Here is a 21,378-nt window from a genome sequence, read left to right as displayed (position 1 = left end):
AATATGAGGAACTTTATGCTTGATACATTTTTAGACATGGATAACTATGAAGGACAAAGCAATTTTAACTTGGTTTGAGCAAAGCAATTCATTTACAGGAAAATCCGAAATTGTGCAGAACTCATGAAAGCAAGCTTTTTCTCGGATTCCTGATCCTCCAGTGTTGCTCTTTCCTATACTGTAAAATACAACCTTGTTCTTTGTTGAAATCTATCTAGACATTGATAAATATGAAGGACAAATCAGTTTTCACTTGGTTTGAGTGAAGGAATTAATTTTATACATAAAATCCCAAATCATGCAGAACGTATAAAAAGAAGCTTATTCTCGGATTCCTGATCCTTCAGATTTGCTCTTTCATCTACTGCAAAATCCAATGTTGTTCTTTGTTGAAGTCCATCTAGAAATTGTTAAATATGAAGGACAAAGCAGTTTTAACATAGTTTGAGTGAAGGAATTCATTTTATACATAAAATCCCAAATCATGCAGAACGTATGAAAATAAGCTTATTCTCGGATTCCTGATCCTTCAGTGTTGCCCTTTCTTCTACTGCAAAATACAACATTGTTCATTGTATAAACTATGCCGATTCCTCGGGGAAAGCCTTAAGATGTTAACTATTCTTTTTGCATTTATTGTCCGTCAGTGCAATAGTAATTCGTCGGCTATCTGTGGCGTTTTCTCCACTCTGGTAACGGAGCCTGGTTATGTGTTTGAGCAGAGCAGACAGATGTGTCCAGATGTATTAACCCTTGTGTTCTGGTCATATTTTTGTTACTCAGGCAATGTTTGTTGGTCTGGTGGACCCGCTGCATTTTTGGGGTTTTTCATTAAACACAATCAAACAATTTTATGTTAAAATACTTTACAGATATTTACTTCATCCCAATTACAAGCAATATAAACAACATACATGATTAACATTTAATATGATCACATTTATGTATTAAAGTGCAATTCGTTTTTTTCAGTAAATTGTGATTAAAAAATAAAAAGGATGGAAAACATTCAAGAAATGTGCAAATGAAGCAAGGTTTTTTGGTATAACTATCATGTATTATTCATTTGAACTTTTTTAGAACTTTGAACATTTACAAAACATAAGTAAGATCTCAATCTCAGCTTGGCTGCTGACCACTTGGTCCTGGGGCCTGCTGCTGTCTAGCTGTGGTTCATTCTCGTTTAGGAGATAGCTGATGTTTAATGTCATCCTCTTCTAAAAGTCACTGTCAGACTCTGAATTTGATCTTCATATTCTGAAACCTCTGTCTTGACCAAAATCAATTTCAAGGCCTTGTGTGCGATGAATCTTTTGGTTGTTGCGGAGAATTGGTTGTATTAGTAGTTATCACTGGGAAAGCTATATTTATTGCCCCCCCCCCCCAAAAAAAGAGGAATATGATAACAGGTGCAAGTGCTTGAATGTCGGTTTGACACACGCACACGTGTATAATTACAACAAACAGTTTGAAAGTAGTGTTTGTTTTACAGATCACCAAGAAGCTGGCTGGCGCTATTGGGGACAGTGCTGCATGGATGACAAACATCGGCAACGAGTTTGGCCAGGTTCTGAACTCTGTTCTGACAACGGGTGAAGGTGCAGGGTTGGAAGAGTTGTGCCATGGCATCGTCACTCGATACAAGAATACGGGCCAAGTAGAACCTGAGGTCATCTATGTTGACCAGGACTGCTGCAGCCAGTCAGGTGGGTAAAAATGATAAAATTCTTTATCAAATATACGTTTGAAAAACTGTGTGCCACACACACACACACACACACACTGTTACCACTCCACTTGTGGGAGGAGGGGTACTGGCAATTGGGCAGCGGCTGACTTTGTTTTTCACAGGTGTGTCTTCAGTGGTCAAACTCTTCCACCCATGGAGGTCTGCAGTGCGCTTGGACAGCTTCCATTTCATGCGACGTTTTAACTGCGGCGTTAAGTTTACATTAAGTGTCTGTCTGTCTGTTCGCAGATGATTGCTCATCTGTTACTGTGTGATTATTGTTACAATGTTAATAAAGTTTGATCATTTTACTTGAACCAAGAACAGCCTTCACATTTTTATTTAATTTCCATTTGCAAAACAGGACGACAGTGAGTGTGAGTGACATCCATTTAATGCAATTGTCAAAAGTGAAGCCAGAATTACTTGGAGAATTATTTTACATTTATTAATAAAACCCAACACTCTTTGTCTCAACCAAAGATTTTTTAAAAATACTTTCTTTGCTCAATTTGGAATTTGTTTCATTCACTTGTGTTGCACAAATAGTGATACAGATAGATAGCTAGTGTTGGCCCGATTTTTTCATTGGAAGCCCAAGAACAAGCTGGAGAAATCGTTTATTAAAAAAGTATTTATCAGTGGTCACATAGTAAAGTATATTGCAGCGCTGGTCTCGAAGTGACAGAGCTCCCGCAGGAAATCCGTCAGGCCGAGCCCCGTTATCCGGAAACATGTCATATTTATATTCAGCTTTATCTCACAGAAGTTGTTTTCACACTTGTCAGAGTATAATTGGCCAGTTTTTAGTGGCATGATCAGGCCAGCTGCTGTCCTTGTTGTGTTCTTTGGATGTGAAAAACAATGTGTGTGTGTGTGTGTGAGTGCTGTTTTAGGCGTGGATCTAATGTACCAGACCTATCTACTCTACTAGAGATGTTTTGTCTGACCCAGTTGTTTATGTCATTCTAAAGTCTTGGACCCTTTTAAGGTCATCGATTGTGCAGTATGAGCAGAGTGGAAAAGTACCAGCTAGGAACATTTAGGAAAATACAGAATATGAATTTATAATGTCTAAGATCAAAGCCAATTATAACACTAGTCTCTCAAATAATTGAGTGTACCAAAAAAAGAGGGGAAAAATGATGGGAGACTTATTTACATTTACAGTTATACACATTTTGTGTGCTGCCCCCTACAGTAGGCTTTAGTAACGTCCAAAGCACTGTGGTATGTTGGGGTGTTGCCACAATACAGGTTCGAATCCCACAAGAAACATGAAAATTAAACAGATGATAAACCTTGCAATAAGTGCAGAGGTGTGTGTAAACAATGTTGAGAAGATAAGAGAATAGAGAAAAGTGGATATAGTGACCCTATAATCAAAATCAATGCCCCGTGTGAGGGTTGAACTCACGACCTTCAGATTATGAGACTGACGCGCTGCCTACTGCGCCAACGAGGCCTGAAAAGCTTAAAAATACATGTATTGTGAGCCTAGACTCACTTTCCCACACTGATTCATTAGTCCTGCAGACTTTGCTAAAAGTAGTCCTTCAAATGACCTGTTGTTTAGACTAAAGGTTAAACACTCAACTCACAAGTTTCTTCATCTGGCTTTTCTTCTCATTTTGAAAGTTTATGGAAAGTTGCAAAAGAGGTAGTTTCACGTTGGATAAACTTGACTGACTTGCCCCATGTCAGTCTATGTCAAGAGAAGGAGAGTCTGCAAAGGTGCTTTTGTCACACTGCGTATTCTATTATGACAGTAACGGCAAAACCCAAGGAAAAGTTGTCTGACTTGACAAGTTTCAGCGGATAATAAGGAGAGCAGAAACTGAAAGACGACAAAGATCTGATTGCAACGCTTTTCTTAAAGAGAGATGGCGTGAATCCCCATTGATTGTGTTCGACACCAGATTACAAGGTTCTTCTACGAGAATATCTTTTTGAATCTCCATAACTTGTATTTGACACCTTCCACACTTAGGCGTGATTGAGCTTCCAAGTTGATTTTCTGCATCCACAACAGAAATCAACCGGAGCCACTTGTGCGCACCAACTTTCAAGCTGTGACTGAGGTGAGGTGCGATAGACACCACATCAAAACATCTACCCCGTGTGAGGGTCGAGCTCACGACCTTGAAATTATGCCACTGACACGCTGCCAACTGCACATCAGTCAGATCGCAATGCTTTTCTTAAAGAGAGATGGTTTGAATCCACATAAATTGTGTTTGACACAAGGTTGAAAGGCTTTTCTGAGGGAGTGATGTTTTTCTAATCCCAATAACTTGTATTTGACACCTTCCACAGTTGAGAGTCATTGAGCTTCAGAGTGGGCTTTCTGCAGCCACAACAGAGAGCAACCAGAGAAACATGTACCCACCAACTTTACAGCTGTAACTGAGGTGAAGTGCTATAGAGCCCCCATCAAAACATCTGCCCCGTGTGAGGGTCGAACTCACGACCTTGGGATGATGCCACTGATACGCTGCCTACTGCACATCAGTCAGGTTAAAACACTTTTCTAAAAGAGAGATGGTTCGAATCCCCAAAATGTGTGTTTGACACCAGATTGCAAGGTCGAACTCACGACCTTGAAATTATGCCTACTGCACATCAGTTAGATTGAATCCCCATAACTTGTGTTTGACACCAGATTGGAAGGCTTTTTTAAGAGAGTGATGTTTCACATCCCCTTTACTTTTATTTGACAGCTTCCACAGTTTGGAGTGATAGACCTTCCGAATGGGCTTTCTGCAGCCACCACAGAGACAAATTTTGGCTGTACATTGACTGTAAATAAGTGAGACTGCAAGGCTTTTCTTCAAGAGAGATGGTTTGAATCCCCATAACTTGAGTTTGAGATTGGAAGGTTTTTCTAAGAGAGTGATGTTTTGAATCCCCATAACTTGTATTTGACACCTTCCACAGATTGTAGTGATTGAGCTTCCAAGTTGACGTTCTGTAGATACAACAGAAAGCAATCAGAGCCACTTGTGCCCACCAACTTTCCAGCTGTAAGTGAGGGGAAGCGCTTTGGACACCACATCAAAACATCTGCCCCGTGTGAGGTTCGAGCTCACAACCTGACATGCTGCTTACTGCACATCAGTCAGTCTGCAGCGCTTTTCCAATAAAGAGATTGTTCGAATCTCCATAAATGATGTTAGACAGTAAGTTGCAAGATTTTTCTGAAGGAGAGATGGTTCGAATCCCCATAACTTGTGTTTGACACCTTCCACACTCTGGAGTGATTGACCTTCCCAGTGGGCTTTCTGCAGCTAACACAGAGAGCAACCGGAGGCACTTGTGGCCAGCAACTTTCCAGCTGTAACTGAGGGTAAGCGCTATTGACCCTATAATCAAAATCAATGCCCCGTGTGAGGGTTGAAATCACGACCTTCAGATTATGAGACTGACGCGCTGCCTACTGCGCCAACGAGGCCTGAAAAGCTTAAAAATACATGTATTGTGAGCCTAGACTCACTTTCCCACACTGATTCATTAGTCCTGCAGACTTTGCTAAAAGTAGTCCTTCAAATGACCTCTTGTTTAGACTAAAGGTTAAACACTCAACTCACAAGTTTCTTCATCTGGCTTTTCTTCTCATTTTGAAAGTTTATGGAAAGTTGCAAAAGTGGTAGTTTCACGTTGGATAAACTAGATTGACTTGCCCCATGTCAGTCTATATCAAGAGAAGGAGAGTCTGCAAAGGTGCTTTTGTCACACTGCATATTCTATTATGACAGTAACGGCAAAACCCAAGGAAAAGTTGTCTGACTTGACAAGTTTCAGCGGATAATAAGGAGAGCAGAAACTGAAAGACGACAAAGATCTGATTGCAACGCTTTTCTTAAAGAGAGATGGCGTGAATCCCCATTGATTGTGTTTGACACCAGATTACAAGGTTCTTCTACGAGAATATCTTTTTGAATCTCCATAACTTGTATTTGACACCTTCCACACTTAGGCGTGATTGAGCTTCCAAGTTGATTTTCTGCATCCACAACAGAAATCAACCGGAGCCACTTGTGCCCACCAACTTTCAAGCTGTGACTGAGGTGAGGTGCGATAGACACCACATCAAAACATCTACCCCGTGTGAGGGTCGAGCTCACGACCTTGAAATTATGCCACTGACACGCTGCCAACTGCACATCAGTCAGATTGCAATGCTTTTCTTAAAGAGAGATGGTTTGAATCCACATAAATTGTGTTTGACACAAGGTTGAAAGGCTTTTCTGAGGGAGTGATGTTTTTCGAATCCCAATAACTTGTATTTGACACCTTCCACAGTTGAGAGTCATTGAGCTTCAGAGTGGGCTTTCTGCAGCCACAACAGAGAGCAACCAGAGCAACTTGTACCCACCAACTTTACAGCTGTAACTGAGGTGAAGTGCTATAGAGCCCCCATCAAAACATCTGCCCCGTGTGAGGGTCGAACTCACGACCTTGGGATGATGCCACTGATACGCTGCCTACTGCACATCAGTCAGGTTAAAACACTTTTCTAAAAGAGAGATGGTTCGAATCCCCAAAATGTGTGTTTGACACCAGATTGCAAGGTCGAACTCACGACCTTGAGATTATGCCTACTGCACATCAGTTAGATTGAATCCCCATAACTTGTGTTTGACACCAGATTGGAAGGCTTTTTTAAGAGTGTGATGTTTCGCATCCCCTTTACTTTTATTTGACAGCTTCCACAGTTTGGAGTGATAGACCTTCCGAATGGGCTTTCTGCAGCCACCACAGAGACAAATTTTGGCTGTACATTGACTGTAAATAAGTGAGACTGCAAGGCTTTTCTTCAAGAGAGATGGTTTGAATCCCCATAACTTGAGTTTGAGATTGGAAGGTTTTTCTAAGAGAGTGATGTTTCGAATCCCCATAACTTGTATTTGACACCTTCCACAGATTGTAGTGATTGAGCTTCCAAGTTGACGTTCTGTAGATACAACAGAAAGCAATCAGAGCCACTTGTGCCCACCAACTTTCCAGTTGTAAGTGAGGGGAAGCGCTATGGACACCACATCAAAACATCTGCCCCGTGTGAGGTTCGAGCTCACAACCTGACATGCTGCTTACTGCACATCAGTCAGTCTGCAGCGCTTTTCCAATAAAGAGATTGTTCGAATCTCCATAAATGATGTTAGACAGTAAGTTGCAAGATTTTTCTGAAGGAGAGATGGTTCGAATCCCCATAACTTGTGTTTGACACCTCACACTCTGGAGTGATTGACCTTCCCAGTGGGCTTTCTGCAGCTAACACAGAGAGCAACCGGAGGCACTTGTGGCCAGCAACTTTCCAGCTGTAACTGAGGGTAAGCGCTATTGACCCTATAATCAAAATCAATGCCCCGTGTGAGGGTTGAACTCACGACCTTCAGATTATGAGACTGACGCGCTGCCTACTGCGCCAACGAGGCCTGAAAAGCTTAAAAATACATGTATTGTGAGCCTAGACTCACTTTCCCACACTGATTCATTAGTCCTGCAGACTTTGCTAAAAGTAGTCCTTCAAATGACCTGTTGTTTAGACTAAAGGTTAAACACTCAACTCACAAGTTTCTTCATCTGGCTTTTCTTCTCATTTTGAAAGTTTATGGAAAGTTGCAAAAGAGGTAGTTTCACGTTGGATAAACTTGACTGACTTGCCCCATGTCAGTCTATGTCAAGAGAAGGAGAGTCTGGAAAGGTGCTTTTGTCACACTGCGTATTCTATTATGACAGTAACGGCAAAACCCAAGGAAAAGTTGTCTGACTTGACAAGTTTCAGCGGATAATAAGGAGAGCAGAAACTGAAAGACGACAAAGATCTGATTGCAACGCTTTTCTTAAAGAGAGATGGCGAGAATCCCCATTGATTGTGTTCGACACCAGATTACAAGGTTCTTCTACGAGAATATCTTTTTGAATCTCCATAACTTGTATTTGACACCTTCCACACTTAGGCGTGATTGAGCTTCCAAGTTGATTTTCTGCATCCACAACAGAAATCAACCGGAGCCACTTGTGCCCACCAACTTTACAGCTGTAACTGAGGTGAAGTGCTATAGAGCCCCCATCAAAACATCTGCCCCGTGTGAGGGTCGAACTCACGACCTTGGGATGATGCCACTGATACGCTGCCTACTGTACATCAGTCAGGTTAAAACACTTTTCTAAAAGAGAGATGGTTCGAATCCCCAAAATGTGTGTTTGACACCAGATTGCAAGGTCGAACTCACGACCTTGAAATTATGCCTACTGCACATCAGTTAGATTGAATCCCCATAACTTGTGTTTGACACCAGATTGGAAGGCTTTTTTAAGAGAGTGATGTTTCGCATCCCCTTTACTTTTATTTGACAGCTTCCACAGTTTGGAGTGATAGACCTTCCGAATGGGCTTTCTGCAGCCACCACAGAGACAAATTTTGGCTGTACATTGACTGTAAATAAGTGAGACTGCAAGGCTTTTCTTCAAGAGAGATGGTTTGAATCCCCATAACTTGAGTTTGAGATTGGAAGGTTTTTCTAAGAGAGTGATGTTTCGAATCCCCATAACTTGTATTTGACACCTTCCACAGATTGTAGTGATTGAGCTTCCAAGTTGACGTTCTGTAGATACAACAGAAAGCAATCAGAGCCACTTGTGCCCACCAACTTTCCAGCTGTAAGTGAGGGGAAGCGCTTTGGACACCACATCAAAACATCTGCCCCGTGTGAGGTTCGAGCTCACAACCTGACATGCTGCTTACTGCACATCAGTCAGTCTGCAGCGCTTTTCCAATAAAGAGATTGTTCGAATCTCCATAAATGATGTTAGACAGTAAGTTGCAAGATTTTTCTGAAGGAGAGATGGTTCGAATCCCCATAACTTGTGTTTGACACCTTCCACACTCTGGAGTGATTGACCTTCCCAGTGGGCTTTCTGCAGCTAACACAGAGAGCAACCGGAGGCACTTGTGGCCAGCAACTTTCCAGCTGTAACTGAGGGTAAGCGCTATTGACCCTATAATCAAAATCAATGCCCCGTGTGAGGGTTGAACTCACGACCTTCAGATTATGAGACTGACGCGCTGCCTACTGCGCCAACGAGGCCTGAAAAGCTTGGAAATACATGTATTGTGAGCCTAGACTCACTTTCCCACACTGATTCATTAGTCCTGCAGACTTTGCTAAAAGTAGTCCTTCAAATGACCTGTTGTTTAGACTAAAGGTTATTTGATATAATATATAATTTTAAGGCTTTCCCCGAGGAATCGGCAGAGTTTATAAGGCAAATAAACAAAAAAATCAGTTACTATTTGTCTTCTGATTCTGTCATATCACTAACATCCCCACCGTCGCCACACAATGCTGGTATGAACAGCGACGCTATTACAGGCAGAACTTCCATTGGCAAAATGGCTACGTTACAAGGAAGTTGAAATACAACTTGGATAAAGTGCCGAGAGGACGGAAGATTAAATTGCATATTGTTTGTCCCACGGTTTAACATTCGGCTTATACATGGCGTTACTTTTATGAGTATTAATCAAGTTTACAAACCTTGTTCCCGTGCTTGTCACAAGTGTATGCGAAGAAAAATATGGCCGACACTCAAAAGCGTTAACCGCGCCCCCTCCGACGTCACGTCACGTGTCCCTTTTGCCCCATTTTTGGCTGTGTTCGGACCTGTGTTCGGACCTTGTTCGGACCTTGTTCGGACCTCGTTAGGAACTCTTTGATGTCGTTAGGAAAGTGTTCGGACCTTGTTCGGACCTGACAGAATGTGTTCGGAAGTGTTAGGACCTCTGAGGCAGTCCAAAAACCGGCGGGTACGGCCAACGAGGCCTGAAAAGCTTGAAAATACATGTATTGTGAGGGTAGACTCACTTTCCCACACTGATTCATTAGTCCTGCAGACTTTGCTAAAAGTAGTCCTTCAAATGACCTGTTGTTTAGACTAAAGGTTAAACACTCAACTCACAAGTTTCTTCATCTGGCTTTTCTTCTCATTTTGAAAGTTTATGGAAAGTTGCAAAAGTGGTAGTTTCACGTTGGATAAACTAGATTGACTTGCCCCATGTCAGTCTATATCAAGAGAAGGAGAGTCTGCAAAGGTGCTTTTGTCACACTGCATATTCTATTATGACAGTAACGGCAAAACCCAAGGAAAATTTGTCTGACTTGACAAGTTTCAGCGGATAATAAGGAGAGCAGAAACTGAAAGACGACAAAGATCTGATTGCAACGCTTTTCTTAAAGAGAGATGGCGTGAATCCCCATTGATTGTGTTTGACACCAGATTACAAGGTTCTTCTACGAGAATATCTTTTTGAATCTCCATAACTTGTATTTGACACCTTCCACACTTAGGCGTGATTGAGCTTCCAAGTTGATTTTCTGCATCCACAACAGAAATCAACCGGAGCCACTTGTGCGCACCAACTTTCAAGCTGTGACTGAGGTGAGGTGCGATAGACACCACATCAAAACATCTACCCCGTGTGAGGGTCGAACTCACGACCTTGAAATTATGCCACTGAAACGCTGCCAACTGCACATCAGTCAGATTGCAATGCTTTTCTTAAAGAGAGATGGTTTGAATCCACATAAATTGTGTTTGACACCAGGTTGAAAGGCTTTTCTGAGGGAGTGATGTTTTTCGAATCCCAATAACTTGTATTTGACACCTTCCACAGTTGAGAGTCATTGAGCTTCAGAGTGGGCTTTCTGCAGCCACAACAGAGAGCAACCAGAGCAACTTGTACCCACCAACTTTACAGCTGTAACTGAGGTGAAGTGCTATAGAGCCCCCATCAAAACATCTGCCCCGTGTGAGGGTCGAACTCCCGACCTTGGGATGATGCCACTGATACGCTGCCTACTCCACATCAGTCAGGTTAAAACACTTTTCTAAAAGAGAGATGGTTCGAATCCCCAAAATGTGTGTTTGACACCAGATTGCAAGGTCGAACTCACGACCTTGAAATTATGCCTACTGCACATCAGTTAGATTGAATCCCCATAACTTGTGTTTGACACCAGATTGGAAGGCTTTTTTAAGAGAGTGATGTTTCGCATCCCCTTTACTTTTATTTGACAGCTTCCACAGTTTGGAGTGATAGACCTTCCGAATGGGCTTTCTGCAGCCACCACAGAGACAAATTTTGGCTGTACATTGACTGTAAATAAGTGAGATTGCAAGGCTTTTCTTCAAGAGAGATGGTTTGAATCCCCATAACTTGTGTTTGAGATTGGAAGGTTTTTCTAAGAGAGTGATGTTTCGAATCCCAATAACTTGTATTTGACACCTTCCACAGATTGGAGTGATTGAGCTTCCAAGTTGACGTTCTGTAGATACAACAGAAAGCAATCAGAGCCACTTGTGCCCACCAACTTTCCAGCTGTAAGTGAGGGGAAGCGCTATGGACACCACATGAAAACATCTGCCCCGTGTGAGGTTCGAGCTCACAACCTGACATGCTGCTTACTGCACATCAGTCAGTCTGCAGCGCTTTTCCAATAAAGAGATTGTTCGAATCTCCATAAATGATGTTAGACAGTAAGTTGCAAGATTTTTCTGAAGGAGAGATGGTTCGAATCCCCATAACTTGTGTTTTACACCTTCCACACTCTGGAGTGATTGACCTTCCCAGTGGGCTTTCTGCAGCTAACACAGAGAGCAACCGGAGGCACTTGTGGCCAGCAACTTTCCAGCTGTAACTGAGGGTAAGCGCTATTGACCCTTTAATCAAAATCAATGCCCCGTGTGAGGGTTGAACTCACGACCTTCAGATTATGAGACTGACGCGCTGCCTACTGCGCCAACGAGGCCTGAAAAGCTTGAAAATACATGTATTGTGAGGCTAGACTCACTTTCCCACACTGATTCATTAGTCCTGCAGACTTTGCTAAAAGTAGTCCTTCAAATGACCTGTTGTTTAGACTAAAGGTTAAACACTCAACTCACAAGTTTCTTCATCTGGCTTTTCTTCTCATTTTGAAAGTTTATGGAAAGTTGCAAAAGTGGTAGTTTCACGTTGGATAAACTAGATTGACTTGCCCCATGTCAGTCTATATCAAGAGAAGGAGAGTCTGCAAAGGTGCTTTTGTCACACTGCATATTCTATTATGACAGTAACGGCAAAACCCAAGGAAAATTTGTCTGACTTGACAAGTTTCAGCGGATAATAAGGAGAGCAGAAACTGAAAGACGACAAAGATCTGATTGCAACGCTTTTCTTAAAGAGAGATGGCGTGAATCCCCATTGATTGTGTTTGACACCAGATTACAAGGTTCTTCTACGAGAATATCTTTTTGAATCTCCATAACTTGTATTTGACACCTTCCACACTTAGGCGTGATTGAGCTTCCAAGTTGATTTTCTGCATCCACAACAGAAATCAACCGGAGCCACTTGTGCGCACCAACTTTCAAGCTGTGACTGAGGTGAGGTGCGATAGACACCACATCAAAACATCTACCCCGTGTGAGGGTCGAGCTCACGACCTTGAAATTATGCCACTGAAACGCTGCCAACTGCACATCAGTCAGATTGCAATGCTTTTCTTAAAGAGAGATGGTTTGAATCCACATAAATTGTGTTTGACACCAGGTTGAAAGGCTTTTCTGAGGGAGTGATGTTTTTCGAATCCCAATAACTTGTATTTGGCACCTTCCACAGTTGAGAGTCATTGAGCTTCAGAGTGGGCTTTCTGCAGCCACAACAGAGAGCAACCAGAGCAACTTGTACCCACCAACTTTACAGCTGTAACTGAGGTGAAGTGCTATAGAGCCCCCATCAAAACATCTGCCCCGTGTGAGGGTCGAACTCACGACCTTGGGATGATGCCACTGATACGCTGCCTACTCCACATCAGTCAGGTTAAAACACTTTTCTAAAAGAGAGATGGTTCAAATCCCCAAAATGTGTGTTTGACACCAGATTGCAAGGTCGAACTCACGACCTTGAAATTATGCCTACTGCACATCAGTTAGATTGAATCCCCATAACTTGTGTTTGACACCAGATTGGAAGGCTTTTTTAAGAGAGTGATGTTTCGCATCCCCTTTACTTTTATTTGACAGCTTCCACAGTTTGGAGTGATAGACCTTCCGAATGGGCTTTCTGCAGCCACCACAGAGACAAATTTTGGCTGTACATTGACTGTAAATAAGTGAGATTGCAAGGCTTTTCTTCAAGAGAGATGGTTTGAATCCCCATAACTTGTGTTTGAGATTGGAAGGTTTTTCTAAGAGAGTGATGTTTCGAATCCCCATAACTTGTATTTGACACCTTCCACAGATTGGAGTGATTGAGCTTCCAAGTTGACGTTCTGTAGATACAACAGAAAGCAATCAGAGCCACTTGTGCCCACCAACTTTCCAGCTGTAAGTGAGGGGAAGCGCTATGGACACCACATGAAAACATCTGCCCCGTGTGAGGTTCGAGCTCACAACCTGACATGCTGCTTACTGCACATCAGTCAGTCTGCAGCGCTTTTCCAATAAAGAGATTGTTCGAATCTCCATAAATGATGTTAGACAGTAAGTTGCAAGATTTTTCTGAAGGAGAGATGGTTCGAATCCCCATAACTTGTGTTTTACACCTTCCACACTCTGGAGTGATTGACCTTCCCAGTGGGCTTTCTGCAGCTAACACAGAGAGCAACCGGAGGCACTTGTGGCCAGCAACTTTCCAGCTGTAACTGAGGGTAAGCGCTATTGACCCTTTAATCAAAATCAATGCCCCGTGTGAGGGTTGAACTCACGACCTTCAGATTATGAGACTGACGCGCTGCCTACTGCGCCAACGAGGCCTGAAAAGCTTGAAAATACATGTATTGTGAGGGTAGACTCACTTTCCCACATTGATTCATTAGTCCTGCAGACTTTGCTAAAAGTAGTCCTTCAAATGACCTGTTGTTTAGACTAAAGGTTAAACACTCAACTCACAAGTTTCTTCATCTGGCTTTTCTTCTCATTTTGAAAGTTTATGGAAAGTTGCAAAAGTGGTAGTTTCACGTTGGATAAACTAGATTGACTTGCCCCATGTCAGTCTATATCAAGAGAAGGAGAGTCTGCAAAGGTGCTTTTGTCACACTGCATATTCTATTATGACAGTAACGGCAAAACCCAAGGAAAATTTGTCTGATTTGACAAGTTTCAGCGGATAATAAGGAGAGCAGAAACTGAAAGACGACAAAGATCTGATTGCAACGCTTTTCTTAAAGAGAGATGGCGTGAATCCCCATTGATTGTGTTTGACACCAGATTACAAGGTTCTTCTACGAGAATATCTTTTTGAATCTCCATAACTTGTATTTGACACCTTCCACACTTAGGCGTGATTGAGCTTCCAAGTTGATTTTCTGCATCCACAACAGAAATCAACCGGAGCCACTTGTGCGCACCAACTTTCAAGCTGTGACTGAGGTGAGGTGCGATAGACACCACATCAAAACATCTACCCCGTGTGAGGGTCGAGCTCACGACCTTGAAATTATGCCACTGAAACGCTGCCAACTGCACATCAGTCAGATTGCAATGCTTTTCTTAAAGAGAGATGGTTTGAATCCACATAAATTGTGTTTGACACCAGGTTGAAAGGCTTTTCTGAGGGAGTGATGTTTTTCGAATCCCAATAACTTGTATTTGGCACCTTCCACAGTTGAGAGTCATTGAGCTTCAGAGTGGGCTTTCTGCAGCCACAACAGAGAGCAACCAGAGCAACTTGTACCCACCAACTTTACAGCTGTAACTGAGGTGAAGTGCTATAGAGCCCCCATCAAAACATCTGCCCCGTGTGAGGGTCGAACTCACGACCTTGGGATGATGCCACTGATACGCTGCCTACTCCACATCAGTCAGGTTAAAACACTTTTCTAAAAGAGAGATGGTTCGAATCCCCAAAATGTGTGTTTGACACCAGATTGCAAGGTCGAACTCACGACCTTGAAATTATGCCTACTGCACATCAGTTAGATTGAATCCCCATAACTTGTGTTTGACACCAGATTGGAAGGCTTTTTTAAGAGAGTGATGTTTCGCATCCCCTTTACTTTTATTTGACAGCTTCCACAGTTTGGAGTGATAGACCTTCCGAATGGGCTTTCTGCAGCCACCACAGAGACAAATTTTGGCTGTACATTGACTGTAAATAAGTGAGATTGCAAGGCTTTTCTTCAAGAGAGATGGTTTGAATCCCCATAACTTGTGTTTGAGATTGGAAGGTTTTTCTAAGAGAGTGATGTTTCGAATCCCCATAACTTGTATTTGACACCTTCCACAGATTGGAGTGATTGAGCTTCCAAGTTGACGTTCTGTAGATACAACAGAAAGCAATCAGAGCCACTTGTGCCCACCAACTTTCCAGCTGTAAGTGAGGGGAAGCGCTATGGACACCACATGAAAACATCTGCCCCGTGTGAGGTTCGAGCTCACAACCTGACATGCTGCTTACTGCACATCAGTCAGTCTGCAGCGCTTTTCCAATAAAGAGATTGTTCGAATCTCCATAAATGATGTTAGACAGTAAGTTGCAAGATTTTTCTGAAGGAGAGATGGTTCGAATCCCCATAACTTGTGTTTTACACCTTCCACACTCTGGAGTGATTGACCTTCCCAGTGGGCTTTCTGCAGCTAACACAGAGAGCAACCGGAGGCACTTGTGGCCAGCAACTTTCCAGCTGTAACTGAGGGTAAGCGCTATTGACCCTTTAATCAAAATCAATGCCCGGTGTGAGGGTTGAACTCACGACCTTCAGATTATGAGACTGACGCGCTGCCTACTGCGCCAACGAGGCCTGGAAAAAAATACATGTATTGTGAGGGTAGACTCACTTTCCCACACTGATTTATTAGTCCTGCAGACTTTGCTAAAAGTAGTCCTTCAAATGACCTCTTGTTTAGACTAAAGGTTAAACACTCAACTCACAAGTTTCTTCATCTGGCTTTTCTTCTCATTTTGAAAGTTTATGGAAAGTTGCAAAAGTGGTAGTTTCACGTTGGATAAACTAGATTGACTTGCCCCATGTCAGTCTATATCAAGAGAAGGAGAGTCTGCAAAGGTGCTTTTGTCACACTGCATATTCTATTATGACAGTAACGGCAAAACCCAAGGAAAATTTGTCTGACTTGACAAGTTTCAGCGGATAATAAGGAGAGCAGAAACTGAAAGACGACAAAGATCTGATTGCAACGCTTTTCTTAAAGAGAGATGGCGTGAATCCCCATTGATTGTGTTTGACACCAGATTACAAGGTTCTTCTACGAGAATATCTTTTTGAATCTCCATAACTTGTATTTGACACCTTCCACACTTAGGCGTGATTGAGCTTCCAAGTTGATTTTCTGCATCCACAACAGAAATCAACCGGAGCCACTTGTGCCCACCAACTTTCAAGCTGTGACTGAGGTGAGGTGCGATAGACACCACATCAAAACATCTACCCCGTGTGAGGGTCGAGCTCACGACCTTGAAATTATGCCACTGAAACGCTGCCAACTGCACATCAGTCAGATTGCAATGCTTTTCTTAAAGAGAGATGGTTTGAATCCACATAAACTGTGTTTGACACCAGGTTGAAAGGCTTTTCTGAGGGAGTGATGTTTTTCGAATCCCAATAACTTGTATTTGACACCTTCCACAGTTGAGAGTCATTGAGCTTCAGAGTGGGCTTTCTGCAGCCACAACAGAGAGCAACCAGAGCAACTTGTACCCACCAACTTTACAGCTGTAACTGAGGTGAAGTGCTATAGAGTCCCCATCAAAACATCTGCCCCGTGTGAGGGTCGAACTCACGACCTTGGGATGATGCCACTGATACGCTGCCTACTCCACATCAGTCAGGTTAAAACACTTTTCTAAAAGAGAGATGGTTCGAATCCCCAAAATGTGTGTTTGACACCAGATTGCAAGGTCGAACTCACGACCTTGAAATTATGCCTACTGCACATCAGTTAGATTGAATCCCCATAACTTGTGTTTGACACCAGATTGGAAGGCTTTTTTAAGAGAGTGATGTTTCGCATCCCCTTTACTTTTATTTGACAGCTTCCACAGTTTGGAGTGATAGACCTTCCGAATGGGCTTTCTGCAGCCACCACAGAGACAAATTTTGGCTGTACATTGACTGTAAATAAGTGAGATTGCAAGGCTTTTCTTCAAGAGAGATGGTTTGAATCCCCATAACTTGTGTTTGAGATTGGAAGGTTTTTCTAAGAGAGTGATGTTTCGAATCCCCATAACTTGTATTTGACACCTTCCACAGATTGGAGTGATTGAGCTTCCAAGTTGACGTTCTGTAGATACAACAGAAAGCAATCAGAGCCACTTGTGCCCACCAACTTTCCAGCTGTGACTGAGGTGAGGTGCGATAGACACCACATCAAAACATCTACCCCGTGTGAGGGTCGAGCTCACCACCTTGAAATTATGCCACTGAAACGCTGCCAACTGCACATCAGTCAGATTGCAATGCTTTTCTTAAAGAGAGATGGTTTGAATCCACATAAATTGTGTTTGACACCAGGTTGAAAGGCTTTTCTGAGGGAGTGATGTTTTTCGAATCCCAATAACTTGTATTTGGCACCTTCCACAGTTGAGAGTCATTGAGCTTCAGAGTGGGCTTTCTGCAGCCACAACAGAGAGCAACCAGAGCAACTTGTACCCACCAACTTTACAGCTGTAACTGAGGTGAAGTGCTATAGAGCCCCCATCAAAACATCTGCCCCGTGTGAGGGTCGAACTCACGACCTTGGGATGATGCCACTGATACGCTGCCTACTCCACATCAGTCAGGTTAAAACACTTTTCTAAAAGAGAGATGGTTCAAATCCCCAAAATGTGTGTTTGACACCAGATTGCAAGGTCGAACTCACGACCTTGAAATTATGCCTACTGCACATCAGTTAGATTGAATCCCCATAACTTGTGTTTGACACCAGATTGGAAGGCTTTTTTAAGAGAGTGATGTTTCGCATCCCCTTTACTTTTATTTGACAGCTTCCACAGTTTGGAGTGATAGACCTTCCGAATGGGCTTTCTGCAGCCACCACAGAGACAAATTTTGGCTGTACATTGACTGTAAATAAGTGAGATTGCAAGGCTTTTCTTCAAGAGAGATGGTTTGAATCCCCATAACTTGTGTTTGAGATTGGAAGGTTTTTCTAAGAGAGTGATGTTTCGAATCCCCATAACTTGTATTTGACACCTTCCACAGATTGGAGTGATTGAGCTTCCAAGTTGACGTTCTGTAGATACAACAGAAAGCAATCAGAGCCACTTGTGCCCACCAACTTTCCAGCTGTAAGTGAGGGGAAGCGCTATGGACACCACATGAAAACATCTGCCCCGTGTGAGGTTCGAGCTCACAACCTGACATGCTGCTTACTGCACATCAGTCAGTCTGCAGCGCTTTTCCAATAAAGAGATTGTTCGAATCTCCATAAATGATGTTAGACAGTAAGTTGCAAGATTTTTCTGAAGGAGAGATGGTTCGAATCCCCATAACTTGTGTTTTACACCTTCCACACTCTGGAGTGATTGACCTTCCCAGTGGGCTTTCTGCAGCTAACACAGAGAGCAACCGGAGGCACTTGTGGCCAGCAACTTTCCAGCTGTAACTGAGGGTAAGCGCTATTGACCCTTTAATCAAAATCAATGCCCCGTGTGAGGGTTGAACTCACGACCTTCAGATTATGAGACTGACGCGCTGCCTACTGCGCCAACGAGGCCTGAAAAGCTTGAAAATACATGTATTGTGAGGGTAGACTCACTTTCCCACACTGATTCATTAGTCCTGCAGACTTTGCTAAAAGTAGTCCTTCAAATGACCTGTTGTTTAGACTAAAGGTTAAACACTCAACTCACAAGTTTCTTCATCTGGCTTTTCTTCTCATTTTGAAAGTTTATGGAAAGTTGCAAAAGTGGTAGTTTCACGTTGGATAAACTAGATTGACTTGCCCCATGTCAGTCTATATCAAGAGAAGGAGAGTCTGCAAAGGTGCTTTTGTCACACTGCATATTCTATTATGACAGTAACGGCAAAACCCAAGGAAAATTTGTCTGACTTGACAAGTTTCAGCGGATAATAAGGAGAGCAGAAACTGAAAGACGACAAAGATCTGATTGCAACGCTTTTCTTAAAGAGAGATGGCGTGAATCCCCATTGATTGTGTTTGACACCAGATTACAAGGTTCTTCTACGAGAATATCTTTTTGAATCTCCATAACTTGTATTTGACACCTTCCACACTTAGGCGTGATTGAGCTTCCAAGTTGATTTTCTGCATCCACAACAGAAATCAACCGGAGCCACTTGTGCCCACCAACTTTCAAGCTGTGACTGAGGTGAGGTGCGATAGACACCACATCAAAACATCTACCCCGTGTGAGGGTCGAGCTCACGACCTTGAAATTATGCCACTGAAACGCTGCCAACTGCACATCAGTCAGATTGCAATGCTTTTCTTAAAGAGAGATGGTTTGAATCCACATAAACTGTGTTTGACACCAGGTTGAAAGGCTTTTCTGAGGGAGTGATGTTTTTCGAATCCCAATAACTTGTATTTGACACCTTCCACAGTTGAGAGTCATTGAGCTTCAGAGTGGGCTTTCTGCAGCCACAACAGAGAGCAACCAGAGCAACTTGTACCCACCAACTTTACAGCTGTAACTGAGGTGAAGTGCTATAGAGTCCCCATCAAAACATCTGCCCCGTGTGAGGGTCGAACTCACGACCTTGGGATGATGCCACTGATACGCTGCCTACTCCACATCAGTCAGGTTAAAACACTTTTCTAAAAGAGAGATGGTTCGAATCCCCAAAATGTGTGTTTGACACCAGATTGCAAGGTCGAACTCACGACCTTGAAATTATGCCTACTGCACATCAGTTAGATTGAATCCCCATAACTTGTGTTTGACACCAGATTGGAAGGCTTTTTTAAGAGAGTGATGTTTCGCATCCCCTTTACTTTTATTTGACAGCTTCCACAGTTTGGAGTGATAGACCTTCCGAATGGGCTTTCTGCAGCCACCACAGAGACAAATTTTGGCTGTACATTGACTGTAAATAAGTGAGATTGCAAGGCTTTTCTTCAAGAGAGATGGTTTGAATCCCCATAACTTGTGTTTGAGATTGGAAGGTTTTTCTAAGAGAGTGATGTTTCGAATCCCCATAACTTGTATTTGACACCTTCCACAGATTGGAGTGATTGAGCTTCCAAGTTGACGTTCTGTAGATACAACAGAAAGCAATCAGAGCCACTTGTGCCCACCAACTTTCCAGCTGTAAGTGAGGGGAAGCGCTATGGACACCACATGAAAACATCTGCCCCGTGTGAGGTTCGAGCTCACAACCTGACATGCTGCTTACTGCACATCAGTCAGTCTGCAGCGCTTTTCCAATAAAGAGATTGTTCGAATCTCCATAAATGATGTTAGACAGTAAGTTGCAAGATTTTTCTGAAGGAGAGATGGTTCGAATCCCCATAACTTGTGTTTTACACCTTCCACACTCTGGAGTGATTGACCTTCCCAGTGGGCTTTCTGCAGCTAACACAGAGAGCAACCGGAGGCACTTGTGGCCAGCAACTTTCCAGCTGTAACTGAGGGTAAGCGCTATTGACCCTTTAATCAAAATCAATGCCCCGTGTGAGGGTTGAACTCACGACCTTCAGATTATGAGACTGACGCGCTGCCTACTGCGCCAACGAGGCCTGAAAAGCTTGAAAATACATGTATTGTGAGGGTAGACTCACTTTCCCACACTGATTCATTAGTCCTGCAGACTTTGCTAAAAGTAGTCCTTCAAATGACCTGTTGTTTAGACTAAAGGTTAAACACTCAACTCACAAGTTTCTTCATCTGGCTTTTCTTCTCATTTTGAAAGTTTATGGAAAGTTGCAAAAGTGGTAGTTTCACGTTGGATAAACTAGATTGACTTGCCCCATGTCAGTCTATATCAAGAGAAGGAGAGTCTGCAAAGGTGCTTTTGTCACACTGCATATTCTATTATGACAGTAACGGCAAAACCCAAGGAAAATTTGTCTGACTTGACAAGTTTCAGCGGATAATAAGGAGAGCAGAAACTGAAAGACGACAAAGATCTGATTGCAACGCTTTTCTTAAAGAGAGATGGCGTGAATCCCCATTGATTGTGTTTGACACCAGATTACAAGGTTCTTCTACGAGAATATCTTTTTGAATCTCCATAACTTGTATTTGACACCTTCCACACTTAGGCGTGATTGAGCTTCCAAGTTGATTTTCTGCATCCACAACAGAAATCAACCGGAGCCACTTGTGCCCACCAACTTTCAAGCTGTGACTGAGGTGAGGTGCGATAGACACCACATCAAAACATCTACCCCGTGTGAGGGTCGAGCTCACGACCTTGAAATTATGCCACTGAAACGCTGCCAACTGCACATCAGTCAGATTGCAATGCTTTTCTTAAAGAGAGATGGTTTGAATCCACATAAACTGTGTTTGACACCAGGTTGAAAGGCTTTTCTGAGGGAGTGATGTTTTTCGAATCCCAATAACTTGTATTTGACACCTTCCACAGTTGAGAGTCATTGAGCTTCAGAGTGGGCTTTCTGCAGCCACAACAGAGAGCAACCAGAGCAACTTGTACCCACCAACTTTACAGCTGTAACTGAGG

At 42.8% G+C, this 21,378-nt stretch overlaps 9 non-coding genes across 9 annotated transcripts; all 9 read right to left on the bottom strand.

Annotated features, from left to right (window-relative positions):
• Positions 1-3,121: 3,121 nt before the first annotated feature.
• On the bottom strand, positions 3,122-3,194 carry trnam-cau (transfer RNA methionine (anticodon CAU)). The gene has a single exon. It is a non-coding gene; the product is annotated as a tRNA-Met (tRNA).
• Positions 3,195-5,107: 1,913 nt separating this feature from the next.
• Positions 5,108-5,180, bottom strand: trnam-cau (transfer RNA methionine (anticodon CAU)). Its single transcript has one exon. It is a non-coding gene; the product is annotated as a tRNA-Met (tRNA).
• Positions 5,181-7,091: 1,911 nt separating this feature from the next.
• On the bottom strand, positions 7,092-7,164 carry trnam-cau (transfer RNA methionine (anticodon CAU)). The gene has a single exon. It is a non-coding gene; the product is annotated as a tRNA-Met (tRNA).
• A 1,583-nt stretch (positions 7,165-8,747) lies between these two features.
• Positions 8,748-8,820, bottom strand: trnam-cau (transfer RNA methionine (anticodon CAU)). The gene has a single exon. It is a non-coding gene; the product is annotated as a tRNA-Met (tRNA).
• Positions 8,821-11,468: 2,648 nt separating this feature from the next.
• Positions 11,469-11,541, bottom strand: trnam-cau (transfer RNA methionine (anticodon CAU)). The gene has a single exon. It is a non-coding gene; the product is annotated as a tRNA-Met (tRNA).
• Positions 11,542-13,454: 1,913 nt separating this feature from the next.
• On the bottom strand, positions 13,455-13,527 carry trnam-cau (transfer RNA methionine (anticodon CAU)). The gene has a single exon. It is a non-coding gene; the product is annotated as a tRNA-Met (tRNA).
• Positions 13,528-15,440: 1,913 nt separating this feature from the next.
• trnam-cau (transfer RNA methionine (anticodon CAU)) lies at positions 15,441-15,513 on the bottom strand. Its single transcript has one exon. It is a non-coding gene; the product is annotated as a tRNA-Met (tRNA).
• A 2,859-nt stretch (positions 15,514-18,372) lies between these two features.
• On the bottom strand, positions 18,373-18,445 carry trnam-cau (transfer RNA methionine (anticodon CAU)). The gene has a single exon. It is a non-coding gene; the product is annotated as a tRNA-Met (tRNA).
• Positions 18,446-20,358: 1,913 nt separating this feature from the next.
• trnam-cau (transfer RNA methionine (anticodon CAU)) lies at positions 20,359-20,431 on the bottom strand. Its single transcript has one exon. It is a non-coding gene; the product is annotated as a tRNA-Met (tRNA).
• Positions 20,432-21,378: the final 947 nt, after the last annotated feature.

The sequence above is a fragment of the Leuresthes tenuis genome, unplaced genomic scaffold (genome assembly GCF_036924035.1).
Source record: "Leuresthes tenuis unplaced genomic scaffold, fLeuTen1.0.hap1 SCAF_21, whole genome shotgun sequence".
Classification (NCBI taxonomy): Eukaryota; Metazoa; Chordata; class Actinopteri; order Atheriniformes; family Atherinopsidae; genus Leuresthes; species Leuresthes tenuis.
Note: the sequence above shows the minus strand (reverse complement) of the source record. Positions and strands in the feature narration are given on the sequence as shown.